Source organism: Myotis lucifugus, unplaced genomic scaffold (assembly GCF_000147115.1).
Source record: "Myotis lucifugus unplaced genomic scaffold, Myoluc2.0 scaffold_310, whole genome shotgun sequence".
Classification (NCBI taxonomy): Eukaryota; Metazoa; Chordata; class Mammalia; order Chiroptera; family Vespertilionidae; genus Myotis; species Myotis lucifugus.
This window is the reverse complement of record NW_005871358.1, coordinates 353,702-380,229: the sequence shown is the minus strand read 5'-3', so window position 1 is coordinate 380,229 and position 26,528 is coordinate 353,702. Positions and strand designations below refer to the sequence as shown.

At 46.6% G+C, this 26,528-nt stretch overlaps 1 pseudogene; it reads right to left on the bottom strand.

The window, feature by feature from the left end:
* Positions 1–4,381: 4,381 nt before the first annotated feature.
* LOC102423921 overlaps positions 4,382–26,528 on the bottom strand; it is a 50,626-nt pseudogene continuing 28,479 nt past the window's right edge.

Below are 26,528 nucleotides of genomic sequence, written 5' to 3'. Positions count from 1 at the left end.
CACCCTTATATTACTCAACTTTGCTTTTCTCTCTCTTCTCATTTAGGTTTGAGCGGAGTAAACTATAAATCACTCATTGATTTGTTCATGGACAATCATTTATTTTGTCAGGCATTGAACCAGATGGTGAAGACACAGGAATGGAAAAACTTGTCCTTGCCTTTAAGGTAGTGACACTTGATAGAGGAGACAGATGAAGCAATTCAACGTGGTATACATCAGAGACTTCAGAGCCTGCAGACTATGGCCCCCCACCTGTGTTTGAAAATTAAGTTTTATTGGAACACAGCCATGCCCATTTGCCTAGTATTATGTATCGTTAATTTCACGCTGCCGCTGACAGTGTGAGTCATTGCAACAGAGATCATCTGGCCTGAAAAGCTAAAAATATTTACTACCTGGTCCTTTAAGGAAAAAGGCTTGCCGGTCTTTGTTACATATAATTATGGCATATTTAAAGTGGACAGGGAGCCCTGGGAGCTGAGGAGGGGCAGTTAACAGCGGGGGATGAGGAAGTTGCGGGACGAGGCAAGGCTTGCTGGTGCTAGAACTTGGGTCTGTATATGCATAAATTTTAAGTGTTTGGCTCAATGAATTTTTGCACATGTGTACAACCATGTAACCACGATCAGGATCAAGACATAGGATATCTCCAGCCTTCAGGGGGCTCCGCAAACCATTTGTGTAAATGGCACTGTGCTGTAAGTCGTGTGCTTCATCCAGCTTTTCACTCGCATGCTGTGCTGTGTCCTCTCAGCGTGCTAGCCTTGGTGCTGCCTGGAGTTCCATTGTGTACATGTGTGCGTGTGTACGTGTGTGCGTGTGTACGTGTGTGTGTGTGTGTGTGTGCGCGCGTGTGATAGGCTCTATTGCTGAGGCTCTCACCAGTTGGAGGCAGAGCTGCACTACTGCTTCTGGCTCATGACACCCATGGAGGGCACAGGAGATCTGCCAAAACACCAGGAGTTCTTTTATTTACCTTTTCCTTCTAATTTGCTCCATGAGCGTGAGCTTATTCACAAATTCTACCTGAATATGGGTTATTTAATTTGTATCTTCCCCAAAGAGTTGGAACAGGTATTTTGGAAACAAAAGCTTGTCACAAATGTGTCATTATGACAGCATTATTCACAACTGTCAAAAGGTGGAAACAAGGCAAATGTCATCAATGGATGACTAGATAAAGGAAATGTGGTCCACCCACACTGTGGAATATTATTTGGCCATAAAGAGGAATGAAGCACTAATACATGCTACAACATGGATGCACCTTAACAATATTACATTCAGTGAGAAAAGTCAGACACAAGAGGTTGTAGAGTGTGTGATTTCACTGATATGAAATTTCCAGAACAGGCAAATAGATAGAGACAGAAAGCACATTAATGGTTGCCAGGGGCTGGGGGAGGAGGAAATGGAGAGTGGCCCAGCCACACTGAACTCTGTGCTGTTTTTCAGGCCAATGGGCCTCTGTACAACCTTTCCATCAGCCTTGATTTTCTGTTTACCATTTAGATAATCTCTTTCAAGCCTCACTTTTCAGAAGTTTTTTCTTATTTTCTGAGTTAGGTGACTCCACCTCTGTGAATTAATAGCACTTATCACAATGTTGCAATTGTCAACTTGCTCCTTTAAGAGGCAGTCTAGAACTTATTAGTAGACTCTGGGGTCAGTCCATCTGAATTCAAATTCTGGCTATGCTCTGAATTAGCTATTCACACAACCTATATAGTTGTTTAGATGTGGATCTAAAAAGGGGGAAATGATAGTATCTATCTTCCTTCTAGCATCCTTATAAGTTTCAATGAATATGATATATGAACTGTGCATGGCACATAATGAATACAATGTAAATACTAGTTTTTTTTGTAGCAGTCAGTTATTGCTGTGTAAGAAAAGAGCTCCTAAACTCAGTGTCTTGAAACAATGTTATACTTAAAAAAAAATAAGGCATTCAACTGTGCATTTCCCTCTAGTTATTGGTTTAGCTTTTTACATGTTGTATTTTCATTATCACCTAATTAAAAATGTTTTCTAATTTTCACTGATTTTTCAGACATATGTGGCTAAATTTCCAAACAACTGGGAATTTTCTAGTTATCTTTTTGTTGTTGACTTCTAGTTTAATTCTACTGTGATCATACTCTATATGATTATAGTCTTTAAAAAGTTACTGAGACTTGCTTTACAGCACAGCACTTGGGCTATTTTTAAAAATAATACACTTTTATTGATTTCAGAGAGGAAGGGAGAGGGAGAGAGAGATAGAAACATCAATGATGAGAGAGAATCATTGATCAGCTGCCTCCTGTATGCCCTCTACTGGGGATCGAGCCCACAACCTGGCCATGTGCCCCTGATCAGAATCGAACCCGGGACCCTTTAGTCCGCAGGCTGATGCTCTATCCACTGAGCCAAACCAGCTAGGGCTGGGCTATTTTGATGAATGTAACATCTTCATTCTCACTTACATGTTCAAGGTTTGGCTAGGACTTGGCTGATACAGGTGGGGGTCAATTGGGAAGCCCTGATTCACGCTTGAGCGTATATCTGCAGATTGGGCTCAGGTCTATTCTGTATGGTTTGTTCTGGGGCTTTGGCCTCAGGAGGCTGTCCTGGGGGAAGCTCTCCTGGTGATGGTGGGGGCAACAGGGCACATGGAAACCTGAGGTCTCTCGAGGTCTAGGCTTATCAGTGGCACAGTGATTCTTCCACCAGATTCCAGTGACCAAAACAGGACAGAGAGCCCAGGGTCAGGGTGTAGTAACCACGTCTTTTATTTTCTGTATTCTTTTGACATTTGGGGCTTTGCTGACTCTGAAGGGACTGCCTCTTCCAGGGTGAACCAGTTCTTAGAGATAGTCAACAACTCACCGGTGAATCCATCTTTTATATTCAAACCAACCCATCCAGCGCTCACACTCCAACCACTTCCTTTATTGCAGCGGTTCTCAACCTGCGGGTCGCGACCCCTTTGGGGGTCGAACGACCCTTTCACAGGGGTCGCCTAAATGCATCCAGAATATCAGATATTTACATTACGATTCATAACAGTAGCAAAATTACAGTTATGAAGTAGCAACGAAAATAATTTTATGGTTGGGGGTCACCGCAACATGAGGAACTGTATTAAAGGGTCGCGGCATTAGGAAGGTTGAGAACAACTGCTTTATTGGGCTCTCAGACTGTAGGCCATTATCCACCGATGCTAATTGCCCCAGGGCCAGGCATCAAACAACTAGGAGCAGCTTCTACATTCCAGATCCCACGAAATGACCTGTACTGGCCAATTCAAGCCTGTTTTCCCTCACTTGCCTGTTTCTTCCCATGGAAACCACAGTAAGGTCTCTGCCCACATGTCCCCCTCCCTCTGCCTCCTGGCTATCCTGGTGCTTTCCTGTGTGTCTCTGTGTGTTGGTGTGCCCCGTCTTCTTGGGAACGTTGAGTAATAAACTATTTTTTCAATGGAAACCATCTTTAAAATATATATGTATATTTTATTGATTTCAGAGAGGAAGGGAGAGGAAGAGAGAGATTGAAACGTCAATGATGAGAGAGAATCATTGATCGGCTGCCTCCTGCATGCCCCACACCGGGGATCCAGCCTGCAACCCAGGCATGTGACCTGACTGGGACTGAGACTGGACCTCCTGTTTCACAGGTCGACGTTCAACATTGAGACACGCCAGCAGGGTGGAAACCATCTTCTGATCTATTGGCCGTACTATACGTCTATTTGAAAACACAAAGGATGTGAACTCTGACTCTAGTGAGAGAGACAGGAAAGTCTCATGCCTCAGGGTGTGGGTTGGGAGAGGAACGAAGTAGGACCAATAATTCGCTCATTGGACTAGAAGCCTCCAGGGGCAGGAACTGGGAGAATCCGCTGTGTGTCCCAAAGCACCTGGATCATGAGCACTCCATGAATGCATATCAGACACATCAATTACTAATCAGAAGCCCAACTATTTGGGGACCCTGATAGACTCGGATAAGGTGGTGCTGCCTCCCAGACAGCTGAGGAAATGTCCTGGTGTCACAGCCGAGCATTCTTTTCTTCTTTTTTTAAATATATATTTGTATTGACTTCAGAGAGGACGGGAGAGAGATAGAAACATCAATGATGAGAGAGAATCATTGATCGGCTGCCTCCTGCACGCCCCCTACTGGGGATCGAGCTCACCACCCAGGCATGTGCCCTTGACCAGAATTGAACGCAGGACCCTTCAGTCTTCAGGCCGACGCTCTATCCACTGAGCCAGACCAGCCAGGGATCAGCGGAGCATTCTGACCCAGATTTGGAAAGAGGTGAAAGGGGCATGTTTTTCGCGCATAGCTCCTGCTTCCTCTCATTTTCTCGAAGTCTCCGCTTGACATTCAATCACTCCGGGATGTCGTAGTCTTCAGTCTGCATTTGCTTGACGTGCTGGGAAAAGGCTGGGAAAGGCGTTTGGAACAGCTTTTCATTTTGGGATTTTGGCAGCATCGCGTCCCCGCCGGCTCCACGCGTTCCCAGAAGCGCAGAGAAGGTCCCACCTGCCCCGTGTGCTGACCGGGCTCCGCTCCGAGTTAGTCTGCAGATACCTCCGCACCCGCCGCCTGGTTTACTTCAGGTTGTCTCCTCCCCAGCTTCAATGCAGTCTGGCCACCCACACTCCGCGATTCCGTCCAGCGGAAGCTTCTGGCTCTGAAACCGGTGTGTGCAAATCTCGACGGAGCCCCTCCTCTCAGAAGGAGGAACACAGCTCTAACCCGGGCCACGGGTATCGCTGAACAGGTGCTGGCGAGTGGAGATGGGCAAGGTGGAGCCGTGCTCACCGCATATTTCCTGAGCGTCTCTAAACTTCTTCCTTTCTTTCCTTTATCAGGCTCTAACGAGGGACACGTTTTGATACCCAGACCCGAAATAATAAAAATTCGGGCCATAGGTTGGGTGACTTTTTCCACATTTAATTTTGAAAATGTGCTAATCGATAGAAAAATTGCAAGAGCAGTCCAATGAACACTCATGAACCCTTCCTGCAGACACTCCACTTGTTAACATTTTCCAGGTTAGTTTCATCTCTCTTCTCGGTCTCTATTTTTGTCTCTCTGACTCTGTTTCTCTCTCCATGTCTATAAATGTATATATGTATATACAGGTATACACGTTATTATTATTACATCATTTTTTCCTGAACCTTTTAAGAGTTACTTGCAGGCATCTTGACCTTTCCCTCCCAAAGACTTAATGCGCATCTCTGAGGGACAAGGACATTCTCTTACACAACTACATTGAATTATCAACTTCAAGACATTTAAGATGAATCTGATTCTATTATCTAATATACTAGAGGCCGGGTGCATGAAATTCATGGGGGGGGGGCCCTCAGCCCAGCCTTCACCCTCTCCAATACAGGACCCCTTGGGGGATGTCCGACTGCTGGTTTAGGCCTGATCCCTGTGAGATCAGGCCTACACCAGCAGTCGGACATCCCTCTCACAATCCAGGACTGCTGGTTCCTAACCGCTCGCCTGCCTGCCTGCCTGCTTGCCCCTAACCACCTCTGCCTGCTGGCCTGATGCCCCTAATTGCTCTCCCCTGCTGGCCTGATTGTCCCCTAACTGCTCCCCTGCCGGCCTGATTGCCCCTAACTGTCTCTGCCTTGGCCCCCACCATCGTGGCTTTGTCCAGAAGGACATCTGGAAGATGTCCGGAAGATGCCTGGCCTAATTAGCATATTACCCTTTTATTAGTATAGATAGTCCATATTCAAAATCTGCCAAGTGACTAGGTTTTTAACAAATCATTTTCCATTTCTATAAAGGTTGCAGAAGTAATACCCAGAGCACATACTCCCTTTGCATACATTCTTGAGCTGTTTGAAGAGTTTTTTTGCAGACGCAATGCCTATCAGCCCTTAACACTTCTGAGTGTGTCTCTGAAACCCAAGAACCAATGTACCACTGTCACAATCAGGAGCACATTCGCTCCAATATGACCATCTAATGCCCAAACGCCACTGACGTTCCACCAATGGCCCAACTGATGCCCTTTAGGACAGAAGAGTCCGAGTCCGAGTCATGCAGTTCAGTCAGTCACTGGGTGCCTCCAGTCTCTTCCAGCCCGGGGACGGCATTTGTAGAACGTTCCTCGGTTTGGGTTTGTCTGATGTTTCCTCCTGACTTATGCATTTTGGCCAGAATATCATGGGAGTGGTGCTGTACTGGTCTCTGAGCATGACCAGGGGACCTTTTCGGCTGTAGTGTGTACCTGGGTTCTGTTGGAAATGGGTAAAAAAAAGAAAATGGTACTAGTTCAACTATGAACCCAAAAAGCCCTACCTGAGAGTTTACCAGGATGTGGGTTTGGTCATCTTCGAAGACCATTGAACCCAGTGGCTTTCATCCTGGGGTTGCCTTTTTCCCTGGGGATTTGTCCGTCTGGAGACATTGTTAGTAGGTAGGATGGGGGTGGGGCAGAGTTACTGCCATCCACTGGGTGGAGGCCAGGGACACGTCAAACATCCTGTAACGCACAGGACAGCCCCCCGCTGCAGGGGATGATCTGGATCCAGCTGTGCCAGGGCTGAGAACGCCTGGTCTCTGCTGATGTAACACCCACAGAGCTGTCATGCCCCCGAAAGGCCCAGGTGTTAATATTATTCCACGAGATTCAGGTTTAGTGAAAATACAGGAGGTTGGGGCACAGCGACCATATGGTCTGCAGATGGAGAAAATTCTAGACAACAGGGATGGGATTTGAACTCAAATAGGATACAATCAAGAGGAAGAAGGAAATAAAAACCTACTTAAAAAGTCAATGTTGAGATATTCCAAAATTAGATATTCTCCCAGTTTCATAAAGTAGATCTTCCAAAGCAAGTCTTTTATTCATTTGCTCATTCGTCCATTCTTTTAACTAATTTTTATTACCTATTATGGGCCTGGTGCTTGAGCTGCAGCAGATGATAAACAAAGTTGCTATCCTCATGGGGTTTCAATTTGAGTGAGGGGAAGTGGACAGTAAACGCAAAACATAAATGTAAGTATGTTAAAAGGTGGTAAGTGGTATGGAAAAAAGACTATAGAACAGGGTAAGGGGATTGGAAGTGCTGGGGAGTGCGTTGCAGTTTCAAAGACACGGTCAGGGATGGGCTTCATTGAGAATGTGAAAACTGAGCTAACTTGATGCAGGTGAAGGAAGAGCTTTCTGGGCAGTGAAGACAGCAGGTGCAAAGGCCCTGAGGCAGGGTGCGGGCAGGGAGGTGAGGAGGGTGGCTTGTGCAGGGCCTTGTGGGCTGTGGGAAGGACTTTGGCTTTTACTCCAAGTGACATGGGAGCTGTGGAAAGTTCTGAGCAGGGTAGGGATGTGACCCAACTCAAGTGTTCACTGTTGCCCTCTGGCTGCTGTAGGGGAACAGCTGTTGTGTGTGTGTTTGAGGGGTGGCTGAGGAGGAGGCAGAGCAGAAGCCAGGAGACTTGGGCAGAATCAACTGCACCGGTCCAGGTGGGAGATAATGGAGGCTTCGACCAGGGTGCTAGCAATTGATTTGTGTTACTTTAGACCACCACTTTTCACAATTTGCATTTTAATATGATAGCTGCATGTCTATGCGTGACAAATTTATTGGAATTGTTTGGGCAAATAAAATCATGTATTGCAGAGAAAATCAGGTGGTTAAAATAAAGTCTAATATTGCTAATTTTTTGTTGTTGTTAATCCTCACATGAGGATATTTTTTCCATTGCTTTTCAGGGAGAGTGAAAGTGAGGGGGAGGAGAAAGAGAGAGGAGAGAGAAACATCATGTGTTACATCAATTGGTTGCCTCCTGCACGTGCCCCAACTCGGGGTAGGGAGGGGACCCCAAACCCAGGTACATGCCCTTGACCAGGAATCAGGGAATTGAACCTACGACCCTGTCAGTGTGATGGCCGGCGCTCTAACCACTGAGCCACTGGCCAGGGCTAATGCTGCTAAATTGAATATATGTCCAACTCTAGGATTGTGCCTAAGCTGCTGTTATAATTATTTTTCTCTTGCAAAAGTTTTCCCCCTTATCCTGCCCCAGGCATTTAGGCATTTACATGAAATGTCTGCTTGCCAACCTCTAATGTTCTAATTTGATGAACATGACCTTTCAAACTAAGGACACAACACAGCACAGAGAGCAGAAGGAAAACTGGAAGTGAATTTGGATACAATCAGTTAGTGCACAGAGCACGGTTCCTGCACTGAGGACAGACCAAACACCAACAGTTTCAGTGAGTCTGTTGGCAGAAAGACAAATGAGGGGGTTGCCAAGTTTAAATTTAGGGTAGCAAGTACCCCAGGAGTGGGTAAGTATTATATTCCTTGTTCCCATTCTCACTATAACCTTTTTGCGATCCTCAGAGCTTGCTATGTGGAGGGGAATTTTATTTCCCAATTTCCTCTCTGCTCGCCTTTCCCAAATTATTCAGATTGGAATGAAAACAAGTACATTTAAAAAAATTGATTTCAGCCCAACCGGTTTGGCTCAGTGGATAGAGCGTCGGCCTGCGGACTGAAAAGTCCCAGGTTCGATTCCGGTCAAGGGCATGTACCTAGGTTGCGAGCACATCCCCAGTAGGAGATGTGCAGGAGGCAGCTGATCGATGTTTCTCTCCCATCGATGTTTCTAACTCTCTATCTCTCTCCCTTCCTCTCTGTAAAAAATCAATAAAATATATTAAAAAAATTGATTTCAGAGAGGAAGGGAGAGGGAGAGAGAGATAGAAACATCAATGAGGAGAGAGAATCATTGATTGGCTGCCTCCTGCACACCCCACACTGGGGACTGAGCCTGCAACCTGGGCATGTGCCCTGATGGGGAATCGAACCGTGACCACTTGGTTCATAGTTTGACGCTCAACCACTGAGCCACGCTGGCCAGGCACAGTACATTTTTTTTTTTTACAAGATAATGAATTATAGAGAACTTTTTGTCCAGCCTTCCAAATGGGGAAACTGAGGCCCAGGCAGAGTGACTTATGTGCATCACTCCAGGAGAGGCTCTTGGCTATCCTATATCTTCTTTAAAGAAACCCCTTTACCTTTGCTGTGTAATAAATGACTTTTCCTCTCTCGTGAAAACAAACGAGATCAGCAAACTGCTGCCTATCGATCTTAGATAGTTCTTCACTAAGTTTTTTTGAGTTCCTCTTGTAAAATGAATTACGCAAACTCTCACCGGGGGAAAAGGACATGTAATGTCAGCAAAATTTTCCTGAGAATTCTTCCTTTGTCCAGGAATTAGGCTTGATAGTCAATGTAAGGCTCCGTTCAGTAGCAATAACAAACAAACTGGAAACTTTCGTGGCTTCATCCAGCACAAGTTCCTGTAAAACTGGTTATCAGGGCTCGCCTCCAAGCAGTGACGCAGAGATCCCGCCTCCTCCATGTTGCACCAGCACCATCACTCACATGGCTCCCAAAGCCACCTGCAGAGGGGAAGAGAAGGCCAGAGGGGGCGCTCCAGCTCTTAATTGCCCCACCCAGTAATGATAATCCATTGGCTAGAAGTAGTCACATGGGTCTGTCACAACTGCAAGAGAGTCTGGAAAATGTAGGAGAACATAAGGGTGAGCCCTGAGCACTGTTTATTCTTTCTACTAGAGGCCCGATGCATGAAATTCCTGTGTGGGCATGGTCCCTAGGCCTGGCCTGAGATCAGGGCCGTCTTCCCCAGCTGCCTGCAGCCGGCCCCACCACCCACCGCCACCCACCCCCAGTTCCCTGTTTGCCATCATGTGATCGGTGCCTGATGGCCGGGTGAAGGGACTGAGAGGTTGGCTGTTCCCGCCCGCTTGCCGGCCGGCCCCCTCCCCTGTCATGGGTGGCCATCAGGCAATGGGAGCCTGCCAGCCGGGGAAAGGGACCAAGAGGTGGTCAGTGCACCTCATAGTGACTGGTCCAGTGGTTGTTCTGCTGTTAGGGTCAATTTGCATATTACCCTTTTATTATATAGGATAGAGGCCTGGTGCATGGGTGGGGGCCAGCTGGCCTGCCCTGAAGGGGGCCCAGGATCAGGGTGGGGGGGTCCTCGCTGGGAGGCGGGGCTGGCCTGGGTGAGGGGCTGCCGGCAGTTTGCAGGCTGGCCATGCCCTCGGCTTTGTCTGGAAGGATGTCCGGAAGACATCCAGTCTATCCGGTCTAATTAGCATGCTACCCTTTTATTAGTATAGATTAGAGAAAAGAGACTTGCCAATTGTGTTTGGATCACCTGGGTAATAAAAGGGGTCCGAACACTTTCCCCTTTTGAAAATCGGACCTCTGGACATGACACTGCTCTTGGTACATAGTGGGTGAACGCTGAGTCTCCCCCACGACCAAGGAAGCCACATTTGTTCAAGGGTGATGTCCTGGTCAGATATTTGAACCCCCAGCTTTGAGTAGAGGTGAACACAGCGAGGGTGGGGCAGTAGAGATGGGCTGAATTTTAGGGGCTTTAAAATAATAAAGGTTTAATACTCACCCATACTACTCATTTCAGTTATCTATTGCTGAATAATACACTATCCCCAAAGTTAGTGGCTTAGAGCAATAACTTATTTCTCATGATTCTGTGGTTGATGGGGCTCGGCCAGGCTCCACATGATGTAGGCTGTGGTCCCTCGTGTGGCTGCATTCAGCGGGCAGGGCTGGAGAACCCGAGGGCACCTCTCTCTAAGTAGCCTCTCCTCACTCAACCATCTGGCCCGAGCTTCCTGTGAGAGAGAAGATGGAAATTGTGGATCGTCTTCAGACCTAGGCCTAGAAGGTCCACGACATCATGTCTGCCACATACTGTCAGTCACTTCTTGATGGGAGCAGTGGAAAAAAGAACCGTGGTCTCTTTAATTCACCACGAGCAACGTAAGGGCTCTGAACCTTCCAGGATGAGAATCAGGCTTTGAACAGTTCAACAATCAGAATGTTCTACATTGTGCTGCAGCAACAATTCCCCAGTCCTGGTGGTTTAAACGGGAATTGGCAAATGCTTTTTGTAAAGGGCCAGGTAGTAAATATTTTTGACTTTGCGGGCCAGATGGTCTCTGTGGCAACAGCCTGATTCTGCTGTTGTAGCTGGAAAGCAGCACAAACATGGCAGGAAGAAGTATGGGAGGCCTCAGGTTGGCTTTAAATGCCTCCACCTGGAAGGGACACGTGATACTTCTTCTCCCACCTGGTTGGTCAGGTCGGGTCACCCCCCCACTCCTCCCAAAGGGCCTAGAAGTGCTGTCCTTCCATGTGCCTGGAAATTAGGCGAACTGTTGGCTATACAATTAGTAATATTGCAGTATTATCCAGCTGTCTTTGATGCAGGGTCCAAAAGCAGGAATGTGTTTTGATCTGGCTGCCAACACTTGATGTCTTAAAATTTCCATCACATCCACATTAAAATGAGCAATTAAAACATAAGGCCTGGTTCAGATGGTAGAGTGGTCTCTAATTTGGAAGCTCCTAAAATGGTCACATGGCTGGATGTTGGTAGAGTCAGAGCTGAACACAGGTTTCCTATGTCAGTTTTGTTTTTTTTTAAATATTTTTTACTGATTTCAGAGAGGCAGGGAGAGGGAGAGGATAGAAACATCAATGATGAGAGAAAAGAATTGATCGGCTGCCTCTTGCATGCCCCCTACTGGGGATCAAGCCTGCAACCTGGGCATGTGCCCTTGACCAGAATGGAACCCCGGACCCTTCAGTCCACAGGCCTACGCTCTATCCACTGAGCCAAACCGGCTAGGGCTTGGCTCCATGTTTTTATCCCTTTTCAATAAAGAAGCTCTCATTTAAAAATGTAACAGCTTGCTGCATTCTAAGCATTTTACCCATAAACTAACAGGTAATTTAATTCTCATAGCCAACCCAGAAGAGAGATACTAAGCTTATTTTTTTCAATATTATTTTATACTAGAGACCTGGTGCACAAATTCACGCACCAGTGGGATCCCTTAGCCTGGCCTGTGGCATTGGGCCAAAACTGGCTTCTGACATCCCCCGAGGGGTCCCAGATTGAGAGAGGGCACAGGCCAGGCCAAGGACCCTACTGGTGCATGATCAGGGCAGGAGAGAGACGCGGGAGGTTGGCCAGCCGGGGAGGGACTGAGGACTCCAGGGCATGTCTGGCCCGTCTCGCCCAGTCCCGATAGGCCGGACCCTACCAGCAAGCTAACCTACTGGTTGGAACATCTGCCTCCTGGTGGTCAGTGCATTTCATGGCGACTGGTCAACCAGTCGACTGCCCCCTGGTGGTGAGTGCACATCATAGCGAGCAGTTGCGTGGCCTTAGCATGTCATTAGCATATTACACTTTGATTGGTTGAATGGCTGACCGGTCGACCGGACACTTAGTATATTAGGCTTTTATTATATAGGATTAGTTTCAGGTACAAGTGTAGTGGTTAGGCCAGGGGTCCTCAAACTACGGCCCGAGGGCCACATGCAAATACAAATATTGCATTTGTTCCCGTTTTGTTTTTTTACTTCAAAATAAGATATGTGCAGTGTGCATAGGAATTTGTTCATAGTTTTTTTTTTAAACTATAGTCCGGCCCTCCAACAGTCTGAGGGACAGTGAACTGGCCCCCTGTTTAAAAAGTTTGAGGACCCCTGGGTTAGGCATTTATATAATTCGGAAATACTGAGATTATATACTTATTTTGCAGACTGGGGGCAGAGGCTCTGAGAGGGATTTTATTTCCTAGCACATGGAAATGAAATAAATATTCCCACACATAGAACAGTGAGTGGTACCTAGAAAAGACCTAGAAATTGGCAGCTCTTTTTTTTTACTTAAAAAAAGAAATCCTCACCCAAAGACATGTTTTTTTATTGATTTTTAGAGAGAGAGAGGAGGAGAGGGAGGGAGAGAGAGGAGAAACATCTACTAGCATGTGTGAGAGAAACATGGACTGGCTGCCTCCCTCATGCGCTCTGGCCAGGGATCAAACCCGGTGTACGGGAGGACATTCCAAACACTTGAACCACCTGGTCAGGGTGAAATTGGCAGCTCTTAATATTCCAAAGTAGAATAAGTCACTCAGAAATGACACTTTCTGGTAACAGAATACTTTTTAGGATGTTGTGTTTTGATTAAGTCCTGGTTCAGCATGGCTATCCCAGGGGAAATATTGCTTTTTAAAAATAAATAGCATTTGGCTATTTAATTTTGTTATGTGAAACATTCTAGACAGTCTATTTATTTAATTGTCCTGATTGGAGCTCTAAGAAATTACATTTAACATCTGTAAGCAATGATATGGGTTTATGTTATGGGTTTTTGACCAACAGAGTGGAATGTTTTCCCAATTTTGACTCCTTTAATCTAGTTTATGTATTCTTTTGAAAAAAAATATATTTTATTGATTTTTTACAGAGAGGAAGGGAGAGAGATAGAGAGTTAGAAACATCAATCAGCTGCCTCCTGCACACTCCCCACTGGGGATGTGCCCGCAACCAAGGTACATGCCCTTGACCGGAATCGAACCTGGGACCTTTCAGTCCACAGGCTGATGCTCTATCCACTGAGCCAAACCGGTTTCGGCTATATATTCTTTTGACAAAACCTTTTAGTTTTTAAAAGTCCCTTCCTTGCTTTCTGACACAAATAGATATTCTATGCTTGTCCTTTCAATTTCCCAGGCCCAGATTTTTGTCTGTTTCGTTTTCTCCTGTATCCCCAGTTCCCGGTACACAATCTGGCACTAAATGAATGAATGAATTGTTGCATTTCACTCATTCCTCTGCTTCTTCCCCAATAACTCTCAATTTACACCATCTATTAAGTCAGAAATCACAACTTGCTCATTAGAGGAATGCTCAAAGGCCTCTCTGAGGTGAGGCCTCCCCACCGACATCCTTTTGCTTCAGCGAAGCCCAGCCTGGTCACAACTCCAGGATCCTAAGGTTAAAAATAGCTCAACACAGCCTCACCAAGCTCCCAGCATCCTGGCTATTTTTAGGATGGATGAGGGGCCCGGGGAGTCTCACTCCTCTGAATGCTCAAGTCCGAGTAGTGGTCCGTCATACGATACGGTTCCCCCCAATACCAGATTATGAATGTCAGGCAGATGTCTTGATCTGCTGGGGATGCAAGGAAACACCACGCTTGAGGGGCAAATCTAAGACGCCACTAAGATTCTGTGCAGGCTCTGAGCTTTCATACCAACTGCTGAAGAGTAGTCATTAGAGGACTCATGGAGCGTATGGTTCAGTTCCTGCATTCACTCAGGGTAGCAGGCACTGCCCCAGGCCCTGGCATTGTAGCTGGGACTGAAACAGATTAATGTTCCTGCATTCATGCGGCTGGCACCTAGTCAGGGAGTTACACAATGAAATAAGGAAGTCACCCTGGCCATTGTGGCTCAGTTGGCTGGAGCTTCCTCCTATGCACCAAAAGGTCACCAGTTTGATTCCCTGGTTGTGAGCTCGATCCTCAGTCAGGGGCATGCAGGAGGCAACTGATGGATGTTTCTTTCTCACATTGATGTTTCTCTCTCCCTCCCTCTCCCTTTCTTTCTCTCTAAAATCAATTTTAAAAATTAAGAGAAAGAAGTCAGCTATACAGCATGCCAGGTATTGTTAACTGACATGAAGAAAAATAATGCAGTGTTTTCGGGGGACGGGCAGTGCTGGGGTGGGGGGTTGTGTTAACAGTGCTTCTGACGCTGAGGGATCTGGAGTCTGGCAGAGCCTGGAAAGACCGCCCCTCCAAGAATTAGCCAATTCCTAGAGCTAGTAAAGGTCTCCATCTCAGATGCCACATCCCAAGCACCTCCTTTATCAGGCTCGCATACTTCAGGACACTATCTACCTGCCCTAATCACCATGGCCAGGTATCAGACAACTAGGGACGGTTCCTATTCCCCAGAGCCTGCTGAAGCTATTCAGACCCGCCAACGTTAAACCTGCTCACAGTCACTAAGAGGTGGAAGCAACCCAAGCGCCCATCAGTGGAAGAATCTGTATAATAAAGAGCTAATGCACCCTCATGCGTAATGACTGATCAGCAGGAGGCTGCGTGCACAGCAGGTGCAGGTAGGCGGGGACTTGCAACATTGGGGACTTGCATGAGGCTGTGTCCTGTCCCCCGGTGCTGGCCAGGGGACTTGAGGCTCACGGAGGCCTACCTCTTTGAGGTGATGGATCACGGGGCTCTCGCACTGTGGCAGGGCACAGGCCAGGCTGGGGGACGCCCCCCTCCTCCTGAGTGCACAAATTTTGTGCACCGGGCCACTAGTGGAGAAATAAAATGTGGTATACACATACTGGAGTGTTATTCAGCTTTTAAAAGGAAGGAGATTCTGACACATGCTGCAACCTGGATGAACTGGAGAACATTATACTGAGTGAAGTAAGCCAGTCGCAAAAGAACAAATACTGTGGTCCTTAAAGGAGTCAAATTCAGAGACACGAAGTAGAATGGTGGTTGCCAAGGACCTGGGGAGGAGAGGAGGCGAACACAGTGTTTAATGGGGGCAGTTTCAGTTTTGCAAGATAAAAAGAGCTCTGGAGATGGATGGTGCTGACAGCTGCACAAAATGTGAATGCACTTAGTGCTGTTGAACGGTACACCTAAAATTGTTAGTTGGTCATTTTTATGTGTTTTATACCATAATTTAAAAAAGAAGGTGTTTTCTCCTCCTCCTGTCAGTTAATTCTGCCTGGTCCATGGGTCCTTTTGATTTTACATTCATCATTCAGTGGATGGGTTACAAAAGCTCAGTGCTGCTTCTGTGGCAGCACCCTTATCCCCAGAAGCTGAGGCTCATGTTTTCCCTCTGCCTCTCTGTGTCCAGCTGCCGGGATCTGCCTTTCTTTCCCTGGTGACTTTCTCTTATAAAGAGAAAGAGTGTATTTTGCGTCAACTGTGGCAGCCAGAGTGCTGGGGAATCAAAGTGCCCGTAGAGCAGCCTGTCACTGAGGCCCAAGGGGAGTGGGTGGATCAGCACCCCAGCTCCGGTGCCCCTCAGGTAGACGACTCACAGGGGCTCCTGGACTTCCCCTAGAAGGATTAAACTTCCCCTAGAAGTTTAATCCCCTAGAGGGATTAAACTTACCCACGGAGGTAACGGTCTGGCCCGTGCATCCTTCAGTGGCCGACTTCTCTTCCCTGCATTGCATCCCTAGTCTCTACTGAAGCTACTTCCTAAGTACTAGACTCACCTTTAAATTCTCATCTCGGTATCTGCTTCTGGGGGAATTCAAATGAAGACTCTCAAAGGAGATTATTAAGTCTATTCAATTTGAACTTGGGTAAGTGTGTGTGTGTGTGTGTGTGTGTGTGTGTGTGTGAGAGAGAGAGAGAGAGAGAGAGAGAGAGAAACTTGGCAAAGACTTGGCATTGCTCCAACACAAGACTTTGCCTTGATGTCTCCTATAGCCCTTGATGTCTCCTATAGCCCTGGACTGGGACCCCCGGTAGAGTTATGTGTCCTAGAAATTGTTGATTTGTGATTTTTAAAAAATAGTTTATTGATTTTACAGAGAGAAAGAAACATCTATGTGAGAGTGTAACATCGATTCGATGCCTCCTGCACACCCCCTACTGGGGATCAGGCCCACAACCCGGGCATGTGCCCTAACCAGGAATCGAACCAACAACACCTCATTGCATGGGACGATGCCCAACTGCTCAACTGACTGAGTCACACCAGCCAAGGCTGATTTGTGATTTGAAGTGGGGGAAGAAAAGCTAAAAAATTGTGTTTGAGCCCTGTGGGTATGGCTCAGTGGTTGAGCACCGACTTATGAACCAGGAAGTCATGTTTCAATTCCCAGTCTAGGCACATGCCTGGGTTGCGGGCTTGATCCCTAGTGGGGGGCGTGCAGGAGGCTGCTGATCATTGATTCTCTCTTATCATGGATGCTTCTATCTCTCTCTCCCTTTCCCTTCCTCCCTGAAATCAATAAAAATATGTTAAAAAAAAGAATTGTGTTTGCCATCAACCCAGAATTGCTAATATTTTAAACTTATTTCTTTTAATATTTGGAAGCAGTCGTGGAGTTGGCAACTCCCCATCTCCCTTCAGTTTGCACCTGGATGGAACCACAGATGTTTCTGAGCGCAAGGAGCAAATGCACATCCGTTGTGTACCCACTGACACCATCCAAGAATTTTCATTTTCTGACTCCTCTTTGGAAATGACAAGGCTGCCAATAATTGTATAAGGCTGAGCAATTTCTTTGCCAAACATAAGTTCAACTGGGAGAAAACTGCCTGCCTCCCAGCTTAGGAGCACCTGCGCTGCTTAGCGCCACACCTGGCTTGCTTGCTCTGAGGGGAGGGTGGAGGGTGGGGGGTGGGCGGGGTATAATGGGTGTCATGTGCCCTCCTGAGTCACGGCCTCCCTGTAGGCACACATCACAGTCAGAGGCCGCCAGCTTTCAGCGCTCCTGTGAGGGCCACTGACTTCCACAGAAACCAGGACTGGAATCTCTGGCTCTTCGTGGGTGTTGGTAAGGAAACAGGAGCAGAAGGTGGATTCTTTTTTATTGCACAGAAGTTGGCTGGCTTTCAAGGCAAATGCTTTTTAAGACAAATGCTTGATTCGGCTTTGGGCAGACGTTTCTCGGGGTTCTGCTCACTCTCAGAGCAATTTGACAGGGAGATCAACCGGGGCTTGGCAGTACTTTGGGAACATTTGAATGGGGCGGGGGGGGCGGAACTAAGGCCCTGCAGTCACCACCGTGGATTTGGTGAAATTGCCAGGCTGTGAGAGGAGATAGGAGACTAATCCTGTGGAAATGGTCAACTGTAGCAGAAGACTTATGCAACCTGGTGTGGGCTGAGAAATCTGCAGGTGTACAACTAAAATGTACTCTCTCCATTCAAACAGATTCATAAGCCGTTTCTTACAGATACAATACTCAAGTAGCAGGAAATATTGTTGTCACCCAGAACTAGAACCATCCCCCAGCTTCTTCAAGATAACCTACTACCTGCTCACGCCTGCGACCTTCACAGGGCCACCCAGGGGTCCTGGAGCCACTTCCTTATAGGGAGGTGCCTGGGAGTTTCCATCACTTCCCCTCCCAGGGCATCCAATCATTGATGGGTTTAGGAGTCTGTTATGAATGGGATGTTTGTGTCCCCCCAAATTCAGAGGTTGGAGTCCTAACCCCCCGTCCCTGTGACTGTATTTGGAGAATGGGACTTTAAGGCGGTAATTAGGGTTACATGATGTCATAATGGTGAGGTCCTGATCTCATAGGACGGGTGTCCTTATAAAAAGAGACACCAGAGAGCTCGCACACTCTGTCTCCACACATACACGAGGAAAGGCACATGAGCAGTGAGAGGGCAGCCACCTACACCTCAAGGGGAGCCCTCACTAGACATTCCTCCTGCTGGCACCTTGATCGTGGACTTTCTAGCCTCCAGAACTGTGAGAAAAGAAATTTCTCCTACTTACGTCCGTGGTACCTTGTTACAGCAACTCTAACAGTTGGAGTCCAAAAGCCCAGGCCCCTTTGTCTGGGGTGTAACTTATGTTCCAGAATTGTCTGCTGGATCAGGCTGAGTTCAGGACTTCTGCTGACATTGCATCCTTGTGTGGCTTCTTTCCTTTCCCTGTTGTGCTTTCTCCACACCCTCCATAGTGACGCTGGGAGAGCTTCCTCATAAATCACTTGCATCTGAATCCTTGTCTCAGGTTCTGCTTTTGGGAACATCAGACCGAAGAGATCAGGGAGGCAGAGCTTGCCAAAGGCCACCTCCGTTCTGAGCTGAGGATGCAGAAACGGCCAGGACATTAATTCAGCTTGCAGAGCTCTGGTGATTTCTACTAACAGGAGTCCCAATTCTCCTTGAGTATGAGTTAGTTAAGCGACTTCAGCTGCTACAATAGGCAAGTCCTGAAATCTCAGTGGCTCAGCACAGTGAAGGCTGATTTCTCACTCGTGTGCCACCCGAGGCAGGCTGGGCGTTCTCTTCCATCTGGTGGCTGCAGGAAACGGAACACGTGGTTTCCAAGATTGTTGGGCGGAGGAGGGATACCAGTTCGTCACTGCTTCCATCTGGAAATGGCAGACGTCACGTTGTTCATAGTTCACTGGTCAAAACTAGTCCTATGACCTTAATCAAGGCATATTGGGATATATCGAAGAGCACATGGGATAGTTGGGGAAGCACATTTTGTTCTGACAGTGGAGTTGCACCTGGTACAAGGATTAGATTCCACAGGAAGTGAGATGGCAAAAACTGTATGCGGCCCATACTGCCTTTCCAAATCTTTTCGGAAGGCAACCTCAATCTGACTTGTAGACTCCTATTGTGTTTTATTACAGAAAATAATTAATAAGAGAAAAAGGTCTCCCTCATTTCTCAGGCTAAAATTAATCAATGCTTCTAAAATTTTGAAATTCTGCTCATAAAACAAAACTAAAATTTGAATGCACTTTTGTGAATTTCAATGAGAAGGCATATTATTTGGCTTGAAAAAGAAGCTGAATTATACCCCAAAAGTACTAACCATAAAAGAAAATGTTGACAAATTAGACTTCATTAAGATTAAGAAATTGTCTTCCCCAAAAGACCCCACTGAGTGGCCTGGTGGGTGTGGCTCAGTGGGTTGGAGTGTCACGTCCTGTGCACTGGAAGTTTGTGGGTTCGAATCCTCATCCGGGCTCATACCCAGATTGCAGGTTCAATCCCCAGTCTGCGTGCGTACAGGAGCAACAATGCATCTCTCACACTGATGTTTCTCTCTCTATTCCTCTCTCCCTCCCTCTCTAAAATCAATTTAAAAAAAGAGAGACCCCATTGAGAGAATGCAGAGTCAAGCCATGGAATGGGAGAAGATACAGGCAGTCCTCCGGTCATGTAGGACGTACATTGTTTCATGGTTATGTTGCCATCTCCCATTTATTTATAAAAAAAAAAGTTCTGTCATTTCGACGTATGTACATATATGCTTTATGTTGTTTATTATTTACCACAAGTAAAGGTCAGGAATTTTATCTTTCTTTTAAATTTTTTTTACTGTTTCATTTCATTACTGCTGTGTCTGTGCTCCATGTGAGTGACGTGGGTGCTTATGTAGGTGGGTTCCGAGTTACAGTAAAAATCACGTAACGTTGCACCGTAGGAATGGATCGCCGACGTAACCCGAGGACCTACTGTATTTGCATTGCATATAATCTCAAAGGACTCATATTCAGACTATATTAAGAGCTCCCACAAATCAATGAGACAGATAACTAAAACACAAAATGGGCAAAAGGCCTGAACAGGCTGGGTGATTCTGCTTCAGGTTGTGGATTGGCTAGACTTAGTTGGTGCCAAGTTGAGGGCTGGGTTTACTCTGTTCCACGTTGGTCATTTCTGTGGCTCAAGATAAAGGTGAAGCAACTGCCTGGGACATGTTCTTCTCCTGATAAGGGAGTGTAAGAGCTAAACTAAGGCATGTGGGCACATTTAAATCCTTTGTTTATATCGCCAACATCCCATTGGCCAAAGCAAGTCATGTGAATGAGCCCAAAGTCAATGTGGTGGGAAAATATACTATATTCACAGAGGGAGGGCATTATGGTCACACCCAAAGGGGATAGATGTACTGCATGTTTTGTTCGTTTGTTTTTGTTAATCCTCACCCAAGGATATTTTTTCCATTGATTTTTTTAAGAGAGAGTGGAAGGGATGGGGAGGGGGGGAAGAGTGAGAGAGAAACATTGATGTGAGAGAGACACATTGATTGGTTGCCTCCTTCACCTGCCCTGACTGGGACCAGGGATTGAACCTGCAACCCAGGTATGTGCCCTTGACTAGGAATCAAACCAGAGACCCTTCTATATGTGGGCTGATGCTCTAACCACTGAATGCATTGGCCAGAGCTGTACTGCATTTCTTGAAATGCAGTCCTGTCTATCAAAGCTGTCACGATTAGGTTATGGGAGGGAGGAAGGTCCTCACCCAATGGGAAGCATATTGTAGAGATGACATCTTTGTTAGCCCTGGATCCAGCCATGCTTAGAACCACACTCACACTTGGACTTCTCAGGGTCACCAATCAATACATTCCCTGCCATTTCTCTCTCTCTCTCTAAATATATACTTAACATTTTATATATAGATTTAACATTTTAAAAAATTGATTTTAGAGAGGGAGAAAGAGAGGGAGAAATATATATATATATATCTTTCTAAATATATATGTTTAACATTTTATATATACATTTAACATTTAAAAATTGATTTTAGAGAGGGACAAAGAGAGAGAGAGAGGGAGAAATATATATATTAGAGGCCTGATGCACGAAATTCGTGCAAGGGGCTCGGCCCTCACAGCTTTGGCTGCTCCCCGCAGCCCCTCACAGCCCTGGCTTCGTCTGGAAGGTCGTCTGGATGGTCGTTTTGCTGTTTGGTCTCATTAGCATATTAGCTCTTTATTATATAGGATATATATATATATATATATATATATATATAGAGAGAGAGAGAGAGAGAGAGAGAGAGAGACATCGATGTGAGAGAGATATTAATTGGTTGGCCTGACAGGGGTTGTGGGAAGCCACCATTTGTCCTCACTAGCAGAGAGGTGTGGACAAGGAACCCGGAAGGCTGGTGACCCTTGAAGCCCTGGCAAAGGTCAGGGCTGTGCACCCACTGTTAGTCCAGACAATGGTAGCTGAAGCAACTTCCCCGTTTATTATTATGTAAATCCTTGCTGGTGGGCTAGTCTGCCTGTTACTGGAAATTGCCTGCCTAAGGGCTATGGGTGTATCCCAAGCTAATAAAAGGTTGGCGAGGCCTGAGCACCAGTCGAAGTCCTTCCCCTTGAGTTGGACTTGCCCACCTGGCCCCCCAATATTTCCAAATTATTACTTGTCTTGTCTCTTTCATTTGCGTGCGGCCCTCTTCCAGATCCTGAACGCTGAACTACGCGGGACCTGGGGGGAAATACAAACAAACATATATACAAATTTAGACAGGGGGTCAAACCAGAAACCCAGGTATGTGCCCTGACCAGGAATTGAACCCGAGATCTGGGTGCACAGGAGGATATTCAAACGCACTGAGCCACAAGGCCTGGGTGCCACTTCCCTTTCTGATTGAGCTATTTTAAATCAGAATTCTGTCCCCTACAACCACATGACTCCCAACATGCACGCTCCCTCACACTATATTAGGGTGCCCATCTCCTCTCATCAGGAACAGCACTGGGTGCTAATATTCTTTTTAGTTTTTGCCCATTTTCCAGGTGAACATGGTACCTTATTCACCAGCAATGATGACCTTCTTCATTCGCTTACTGGTCATTTGCTTTTCTCTTTTGTGAACTGGACTTGGCCCCCTTTGGAATGTGCTGATTGTTCAGGTTGGAGTTGGGTTTGCAGCAGGAAGACATTTCCTAGTGTTCTGAGCACCGAGATGGCTTTTGCTGTTGATTATAACATCCCTCCAGGCTGAGAGTGTTTCTACCTTCATTTCAACATTTTCCGTTGAAGTGAGCACAGGACGGCCTGTGTCACCTTTCCCGAGCAGCCTCCATAAATGCTACCTCGGGTTAGAGAGCTGGAGTGAGAAAAGACGGGTGAGACAGCTGTCACAGGAGACCGGGAAAGTGGCATCATATTTCACAATTTCACGGTGGCTGCTCTTTGGATGTGAGACACCTTCCTAGGAGGAATCGCATGCTTGAAAGAGAATTTGACTATTTTAAAACATCTGAGTATATAAATCCAACCAATTTCCAGGCGAGGAGAGCAGCACAGAAAGGGGAACTTTTTTGAGGGAAACTTTTCCGCTGTCGTTTAGAGATCTGAGAGTCTGGGAACCTGGGCGCTTAGTTCCTAACTCTTAGGGGAGGCAGGGGAGTGTAGTGGTTGAAATCCTTGCTCCTGAAATTGGGTCCGTGGCTTAGCAGCAGCAGCAGCAGCATCACAAGATGTTCAGAATCTCAGCCCCTGCCCTGGACCTACTGAGTCAGAATCCCCTGCATGGGCTTTGGTGTATGATAACCCTGGCTTCTAATTCTGTTTGTTGGTTTTAGAATCTTGGGCAATTTCTTTAACCTTCTCTATGTCTCGGTTTCTTTATTTGCAAAATGGTACTGATAATAGAAACCAACTCATTGGGTTGTTGGGAGAGTGAAATGAACTAGCCTATTGTATTAGACAAGGTAAAGGTTCAGATGCTGTAACAAAGAGGACCCCAAATTCAGTGGCTTACGGAGCACAGTCGAGTGTTTCTCTTTCATGTAACAGTCTTCCATGAGCTGTCCAGGTTGGCAGGACCGAGCTGCTTCAGCATTGATTGTCCTTTGAGAATCCTGCTGCTTCTCATCTTGTTGCTCCGCCATTCCTTAGGGCAGCGGTTCTCAACCTGTGGGTTGCGACCCCTTTGGGAGTCGAACGACCCTTTCACAAGGGTCGCCTAAGACCATCGGAAAACACATATATAATTACATATTGTTTTTGTGATTAATCACTATGCTTTCATTATGTTCAATTTGTAACAATGAAAATACATCCTGCATATCAGATATTTACATTACGATTCATAACAGTAGCAAAATTACAGTTATGAAGTAGCAACGAAAATAATTTTATGGTTGGGGGTCACCACAACATGAGGAACTGTATTAAAGGGTCGCGGCATTAGGAAGGTTGAGAACCACTGTTTATATATGTGGCGACCCACAGGTTGAGAACCACTGCCTTAGGGCATTGTCTTCTCTGATAGGTTGAGACTGGGTCACAGGCACTTCTACATTCCACTTCTTGAGCAAGACACTCATCACTCTGGGTCACGTTTCACCGGCAAGACCTTACTCATCTGGCCACACCCAAGAGAGGCTGGGAAATGTAGTCACGTTTCACCGGCAAGACCTTCCTCATCTGGCCACACCCAAGAGAGGCTGGGAAATGTAGTCTCCAACTGGACACCCCATACCTGCTCTTCGCTGAACCTGTATCAGAGTCTTCCCACTGCGCCTGGCCTGATGAATTTCAGTGTGTATTATGCAACATTTTTACTGTGATATTTCTCGTTCCGGAAGCACTTGCAACCTCTGATCCTGCCACACGCTTGTGATAGACCACAGGTTGTGATATATTGCTGCCTCTGCCATGGGGCCAAGGCGATTATTCAGTTCTTCCTAATTACCTGGTCAGGAGGGAGATGGATAGTTCTGCAGCCACAGGATTTAACAGCAGTGGTGTATTTAGACGATTTCCCCATGTGTGAGAGGCTGATTAGCTAAATTTGCTAAGTACCTAACAGCTGCTATTAGTCTTTGATCATCTTAATCCCCAAAGTAGCTTGGTGGCGGAAAAGCCATTCTCCCGTTTTTGCCTGCCCAGGTTCCCAGAGGGCAAATATTTGCTCTCAGCATCTGTTTGTTAGAGACCAGAAAGGAATGGTCTCTGCATCCTGAAGATTTCTAGCCACGGGGGTTAGTAACGGAGCCCATATTTGGCTGAAAGATTAAACTCTGAGGTTAAAATTGCTCTGACCCCATCCCGGGTGAACGGATTATGTTCTCTCAAAGCATTTGCTCTTAGAAATGAGCCTGGGAGAAGCAGTGTTTCTCTCTCTCTCCGTATTCAATAGCAATTAACTTTTTTTGGTACTTAATTAGAAATCAGTTGCTACCTAACTGCAAGGGAGGCTGGGAAATGTCTAACTGGCCCGCCATGTTCCTGGCGACTATTCTATTACTTTGGAAGAAAAGGGAAATGGATTTGGGACAAGGAGTATGAGGTGGGAACAAGAGTGGTTCTAGCCTGGCTGGCGTGGCTCAGTGGTTGAGCATCAACCTATGAACTAGGAGGTCATGGTTCCATTCCCAGTCAGGGTACATGCCTGGGTTGCAGGGTCGATCCTGACCAATGATTCTCTCTCTCTCTCTCTCTCTCTCTCTCTCTCTCTCTTTCTCTCTTTCTCTCTCTCTCCCTTCCTCTCTGAAATGTATATATATGATGTTGGCAGAGCCATGCTCCCCCTAGAACCCATAGGGGATAATTCTTTTTTGCCTTTTCCTAGCTTCTGGTGATTTGCCTGTAGTCCACCTTGACTTGGAGCTGTAGGACTTTAATCTCTGCCTCGTTGTCACATGGTGTTCTCTCCTGGTATCTCGGTGTCTCTTCTCTCTTCTTAAAAAGACACTAGCCTTATTGGATGAAGGGCTGTCTCTACTCCAGTATGACCTCATCTTAACTAATATGACCTAAAGAGGCCATTTTCAGAGATACTGGAGATTAGGACTTGAACATATCTCTCTTGAGGGACACAGTTCAACCCATTACAACCAATAACCAAGAACCACAATGATGATGAACCCCTCAGTGGGATCATCTTGAAGAGACAATAACTTGATTACCTATCCTATCCTTCTCCCTGCCTCACCCCCGTCCTAGGCACCATCTGAACTCCAGAAAACTAAGATGTAGTGCTGGGAACCAAGAGAAAGCATCCTGCCAAAATGGAGAGCACCCCAGCTGGCTGAGATGAGGTTTCCACTAACACACATAATAGGAGTTTGAACTAGTCATGAAATTGTTACCAAAAAGTAGTTATATCTCTTAGGTGTCTTAATTGGGAACTGATATTCACACCCATAACATCCTCAAGGGTTCAAAAGAAGGAAGCACAAATTCCTAGACCATGGGGTGGCCAACAGTGGCCCATGGGCCATATTTGCTGGTTGCCTATTTTTGTAATTAAAGTTTTATTGACACACATACTGTCTATGGCTGTTTTTATGTACAAAGTCTAACTTAGTCATTCTGATAGAGGCTGTATAGCCTGCAGAGACAAAAATATTTATCTGGTCTTTTCCAGGAGTTTGTCAACTCTAGTCTGGATCAAGTTTTTAGACCCTCTACAAGTTAAGACCTATTTTAAAAATATATACTTTATATAGCCTTAGCTGGTTTGCTCAATGGTTTGAGCGTCAGCCCGGGGACTGAAGGGTTTTGGGATCAATTCCTGGTCAAGGCCATGTACCTTGGTTGTGGGCTCAATCCCTGACCCAGGTCAGGGAGAGTGCAGGAGGCAACCAATCACTGTGTCTCTCTCATATCAATGCTTCTCTCTCTCTCTCTTCCTCTCCCTCCCTCTCACTCTCTCTAAAAATCAATGGGAAAATATCCTTGGGTGAGGATTAAAAAAGAAAAAAATATATATATATGCACACACACTAGAGGCCCGGTGCATGAAATCGTGCATGGGGGGGGGCCCTTAGCCCAGCCTGCACCCTATCCTATCCAGGACCCCTCAGGGGATGTCCGATCCTGGGGACTGGGCCTAAGCCTGCAGTCAGACTTCCCTCTCACAATCTGGGACTGCTGGCTCTTAACCGCTCACCTGCCTGCCTGCCTGATCACCCCTAACTGCCCCCCCTGCCAGCCTGATCACCCCTAACCACCTCTGCCTGCCAGCCTGATCGCCCCCAACTGCCCCCCACTCCTGGCCTGGTCATCCCTAACTGCCCCCCCCCCCCCCCGGCCTAGTTGGCCCTCACTGCGTTCCCCGCTGGACTGGGTGCTCCAACTGACACTACGCTTGGCCTGGTCGCCCCTAAATGGCTCCCCCTGCCAGCC